General features: G+C 37.1%; 1 non-coding gene across 1 annotated transcript; it reads left to right on the plus strand.

The window, feature by feature from the left end:
• Positions 1 to 498: 498 nt before the first annotated feature.
• LOC148545499 (small nucleolar RNA R71) lies at positions 499 to 606 on the plus strand. The gene has a single exon (XR_015900502.1). It is a non-coding gene; the product is annotated as a small nucleolar RNA R71 (small nucleolar RNA).
• Positions 607 to 6,155: the final 5,549 nt, after the last annotated feature.

Genomic DNA, 6,155 nt, shown 5'->3' on the forward strand with positions numbered 1-6,155 from the left:
TCTTCCACCATTATTGTTGTTGAAACCTTGTTGAGGTCTCTGTTGATCCTTCCATGAGAGATTTGGATGATTTCTCCATGAAGGATTATAGCTGTTTCCATAGGATTCTCCCATGTAATTCACTTCTTCTATTGCTGGGTTCTCAGGATCATAAGCTTCTTCTTCAGAGGAAGCTTTCTTAGTACTGTCTGTTACTGCTTGTATTTCAGACAGACTCTGAGAAATCATATTGACTTGTTGAGTCAATGTTTTATTCTGAGCCAATATGGCATTCAGAGTATCAATCTCAAGGACTCCTTTCTTCTGAGTTGTCCCCTTATTCACAGGATTCCTTTCAGAAGTGTACATGAATTGGTTATTTGCAACCATTTCAATGAGTTCTTGAGCTTCTGCAGGCGTCTTCTTTAGATGAAGAGATCCTCCAGAAGAGCTATCCAATGACATCTTGGATAGTTTAGACAGACCATCATAGAAGATTCCTATGATGCTTCGTTCTGAAAGCATGTCAGAAGGGCACCTTCTGATCAATTGCTTGTATTTCTCCCAGGCTTCATAGAGGGACTCACCATCCTTCTGTCTAAAGGTTTGGACTTCTACTCTAAGCTTGCTCAATTTTTGAGGTGGAAAGAACTTTGCCAAGAAGGCATTGACTAGCTTTTCCCAAGAGTTCAGGCTTTCCTTAGGTTGTGAATCCAACCATGTTCTAGCTCTGTCTCTTACAACAAAAGGAAAGAGCATAAGTCTGTAGACTTCAGGGTCAACCCCATTGGTCTTGACAGTGTCACAGATTTGCAAGAACTCAACTAAGAACTGATGAGGATCTTCCAATGGAAGATCATGAAACTTGCAATTCTGTTGCATTAGAGAAACTAATTGAGGCTTAAGCTCAAAGTTGTTTGCTCCAATGGCAGGGATAGAGATGCTTCTCCTATAGAAATCAGGAGTAGGTGCAGTAAAGTCACCAAGCACCTTCCTTGCATTGTTGGCATTGTTTTTGTTTTCGGCTGCCATGGTTTCTTCTTCTTTGAAGAGTTCTGTTAGGCCCTTGATAAACCACTATTTTATGGTTTATATTGTGTTTAATTGTGTGGTTTTAGCATGAAATTATAATCCCTTCCTGAATTTATAACATGTTTGAAAACTACTTCCTAGAGACTTTAATTACGTATTTTTAATTCTCCTTTATTCCATTCGATGCCGTGATCTGTGTGTTGAGTGTTTCAGACTTTATAGGGCATGAATGAGTTGGAGATTGGAAAGGAAGCTAGCAAAAATGGAAGGAACACAAGAATTTGAGGAGATAACCAGCGAGAAGCGACGCGATCACATGGCTCACGCGACCGCGCGAAGGAGAGCAAATCGCAGTAACGCGGCCGCATGGCTCACGCGGCCGCGCGGATTGGAAAAGCTCAGGCGACGCGGTAGCATGGACGACGCGAACGCATGGCAAGGAAAAGCGCGAATGACGCGTCCGCATGGATGACGCGATCGCGTGACATGTTCGATCTGCATAATCTGCAGACTTCGCTGGGGGCGATTTTGGACCTTATTTCGACCTAGTTTTCGGCCCGGAACAGCAGACTAGAGCCAGAGAATATGCAGAAACAAAGAGAAAATTCATTCTACACAGTTGACAGTTTTAGATCTAGTTTTTCTTCCTCTAGGTTTTTCTCTCTAGGTTTTAGAATTTTACTTTTGGAATTGATCTTTGCATTGGAACATTGAGAAGAGTTATTTTTCCTCATCAAGACCTCGTCATTCTAGTTCATTCTCTTAACTTAGTTTTATTCTTGCATGTTCTTTGCTTTGTTCAATTTTGTCAATTGAATACTCTCATGATTATTTGATACAAGGATTATTTCTTCCATTTTAATTTATTTTTCCATTCCAATAATCATGTCTTCTTTTAATTCCCTTTCATGTGTTATGGATTTATTATTTACAATGAGTGAGTAGTTCCCTCACTTGATGAGGAGTTGATTGAAAGAAACTCTTGAGTTGGAAGGATTGAAAGAAAAATTGTAATTGGGTTAACTATTGGATTGTTATCTAATCACTAACACCAATCCCTTTGAACTAAGTGGGTTGCAACTCGTGAACAGATCTAGCATTCCAACTTGTTTGATTTTCCTTTACCTAGTAAAGGATAACTAAACGGAACAACCATTAATTATAAATTAATCTTGAAATCATCCCATCAATAATAGAGATTCCAACTAATCAACTCCCAGTCAAGGCTTTTATTCATATTATTTAAATTTCCTCTTTTTAATTTTCCCTCTACTTAACTCAACTTCTTGGAACATCTGATTAATAAAATAGCACACTTTTCTGCAACTCGTTGAGAGACGACCTGGGACTCCAACTCCCAATAATTTTTAATTTAAACTCTCTGTGACATATTTCTAAATTGATAGACAGATTTTTGGTGAGTTAAGAACTATACTTGCAACGTAACTATTTTAATAATTTTTAATTCACCAACTTCTGCACCTCATCAGCCCTCTAAAGAGAATTGTTCTTTAGCTTCTCTTAGCTTTCTCTTCAAGGTCCTTTCAGGTTCAGGATCAGCTTGAACAAGTATGCCTTTATCTTTATTCCTGCTCATATGAAAGAGAAGAGAACAAGAAAGTAGGGAATCCTCTATGTCACAGTATAGAGATTCCTTGAGGTGTCAGAGGAAAAGAAGAATAGAAGGAGGAGGTGGAGAAGAGGGAATTCAAACTTATCAAGAGGGATAGAGTTCAAATTGCACCTTGATGAGGAGTCTTAGTCCTTTAAATAGAAGGATGTGAAAAGAGGGGAAGAATTTTTGAAAATTAATTAAAAGATTTTAAAAAGAAATTTGAAAATTTGATTGAGATTTTTGAAAACTAAGATTGGGAAAGAAATAAAGTGATTTTTGAAAAAGATTTTGAAATTAGTAAAAGATATGATTGAAAAAATTAATTTTGAAAAAGATGTGATTGAAAAGATATGATTGAAAAGATATGATTGAAAATCAATTTAGAAAACGAAAGTTTTAAAACTAAAGTTGATTACTTGACTAACAAGAAATTAGAAGATATGATTCTAAAATTTAAAATTTGATCCTTTCCTAATAGGCAAGTAACAACTTGAAAATTTTTGAAGTAAATCTTGAATTGAAGCAAGGATTTTTTAAAATAGTAAAAATAAATACAAAATGGAAAGAAATTGATTTTGAAAGAGATATGATTGAAAAGATATGATTTGAAAAAGATTTGATTTAGAAAAAATATGAAAACTAGAAAAAATGTGAATTAAAAACAAAATCTTCCCTCTAGTGTCATCCTGGCGTTAAACGCCCAGAATGGTGCCCATTCTGGCGTTTAACGCCCAAATCTCTACCTTTTTGGGCGTTAAATGCCCAGCAAGGTACCCTGGCTGGCGTTTAAACGCCAGTTTTCCTTCTTCACTGGGCATTTTGAGCGCCCAGCTTTTTCTGTTTGATTTCTTTGCTGAATGTTCTGAATCTTCAATTCTCTGTATTATTGACTTGAAAAGACACAATTTTGAAAATATTTTTGAATCTTTAATGATGAGAAACAATAAAGATGCAACTAAGATCAAGTAAACAATGCATGCAAGACACCAAACTTAAATGTTTGTATACTAAGGACTATAACAATGTAAAAAAATACATATGAAAAACAACAAAACACACTAAACAAGAGAATTTAAAGATCAGAGCAATGAAATCATCAAGAACAACTTGAAGATTAATGAAGAACAATATGGATAAATTCGAAAAATGCAAGAAGAAGAAAGTCATGGAATTGACACCAAACTTAAAAATTAATACTAGACTCAAACAAGAAACAAAAAATATTTTTGGTTTTTATGGTTTTATAAATTTTTTTGTGATTTTCGAAAATTATATAGAAAAGAAAATAAAGAGAATAAAAACTTTTAATAAGAATTCCAGGAATCATTGCAATGCTAGTCTAAGACTCCAGTCCAGGAATTAGACATGGCTTACTAGCCAGCCAAGCTTTCAATGAAAGCTCCGGTCCAAAACACTAGACATGGCCAATGGCCAGCCAAGCTTTAGCAGATCATTGCTTTCAACAGCAAAATTGATAGAAATCAACAAGCTCTTGTGATGATAGGTTGAAACCTCGGTCCAAAAGATTAGAACAAAATAGAAACTCTAGAATTCATTCTTAAAAACTCTGAAGAATAAAATAGAAAATCTTTTTGTATTTTTGAAAAAGAAAATTTTGAAAAATAAAAAGGAAAAGTACCTAATCTAAGCAACAAGATGAACCGTCAGTTGTCCAAACTCGAACAATTCCCGGCAACGGCGCCAAAAACTTGGTGCACGAAATTGTGATCATCAACAATGGCGCCAAAGACTTGGAGCTCTTAAACGTGAATCACACTTTGTCACAATTCCGCACAACTAACCAGCAAGTGCACTGGGTCGTCCAAGTAATAAACCTTACGTGAGTAAGGGTCGATCCCACGGAGATTGTCGGCTTGAAGCAAGCTATGGTCACCTTGTAAATCTCAGTCAGGCAAATTCAAATGGTTATGGAGTTTAAGGTAATGAAAATAAACATAAAATAAAGATAGAGATACTTATGTAATTCATTGGTGGATTTCAGATAAGCTTATGAAGATGCTTTGTTCCCCTTGAACCTCTGCTTTCCTATTGCCTTCTTCCAATCATTCATACTCCTTTCCATGGCAAGCTTTATGTTGGGCATCACCGTTGTCAATGGCTACATCCCGTCCTCTCAGTGAAAATGGTCTTGATGCTCTGTCACAACATCGGCTAATCAACTGTCGGTTCTCGATCATGTCGGAATAGGATCCATTGATCCTTTTGCGTCTGTCACACGCCCCACAATCGTGAGTTTGAAGCTCGTCACAGTCATCCCTTCCCAGATCCTATTCAGAATACCACAGAAAAGGTTTAGACATTCCGGATCTCAGGAATGGCCACCAATAATTCTAGCCTATACCACGAAGGTTCCAATCTTAGATTAGAAACCCAAGAGATACACACTCAATCGAAGGTAGAACGGAGGTGGTTGTCAGGCACACGTTCATAGGTGAGAATGATGATGAGTGTCACGGATCATCACATTCATCAAGTTGAAGAACAAGTGATATCTTAGGGAAGAAGTAGGCGTGAATTGAATAGAAAAATAGTAGTAATTGCATTAATTCATGAAGAACACCAGAGCTCCACACCTTAATCTATGGTGTGTAGAAACTCCACCGTTAAAAATACATAAGAAAAAGGTTCAGGCATGGCCGTGAGGCCAGCCTCCAAACGTGCATAAGACTCTCAAAGATCAAAAGTTTATCCAGTGTGTAAATACAATAGCAAAAGGTCCTATTTATAGGGAAGTAGTAGCCTAGGGTTTACAGAAATCAGTAATTAATGCAGAAATCTTCTTCCGGGCCCACTTGGTGTGTGCTTGGGCTGAGCATTGAAGCATTTTCGTGCAGAGACTTTTCTTGGAGTTAAACGCCAGCTTTTGTGCCAGTTTGGGCGTTTAACTCCAGCTTTTGTGCCAGTTTTGGAGTTAAACGCCAGAATTCTTGAGCTGACTTGGAACGCCTGTTTGGGGCATTAAATCTCGGGCAAAGTATGAACTATTATATATTGCTGGAAAGCCCAGGATGTCTACTTTCCAATTCAATTGAGAGCGCGCCAATTGGGCTTTTGTAGCTCCAGAAAATCCACTTTGAGTGCAGGGAGGTCAGAATCCAACAGCATCTGCAGTCCTTTTTCAGCCTCTGAATCAGATTTTTGCTCAGGTCCCTCAATTTCAGCCAAAAAATACCTGAAATTACAGAAAAATACACAAAGTCATAGTAAAGTCCAGAAGAGTGATTTTTATTTAAAAAATAATTAAAACATAATAAAAACTAACTAAAATATACTAAAAACATACTAAAAACAATGCCAAAAAGCGTATAAATTATCCGCTCATCACCAACACCACAAAGTCAACCGAGAAGATGAAGTCTCCAACCTTTACCAACAAATCCTCTACTACTCCATGAGGGAATTTGAATGATCGGTCTGCCAATTGGAGGGCCATTCTTGTTGGTTTGGCTTCCTCAATCTTTATTCTTTTCATCATTGCTAAGGACATCAAATTTATACTGGCTCCCAA

This window comes from Arachis ipaensis, chromosome B9, assembly GCF_059453495.1.
Source record: "Arachis ipaensis isolate K30076 ecotype BB chromosome B9, ASM5945349v1, whole genome shotgun sequence".
Lineage (NCBI taxonomy): Eukaryota > Viridiplantae > Streptophyta > Magnoliopsida > Fabales > Fabaceae > Arachis > Arachis ipaensis.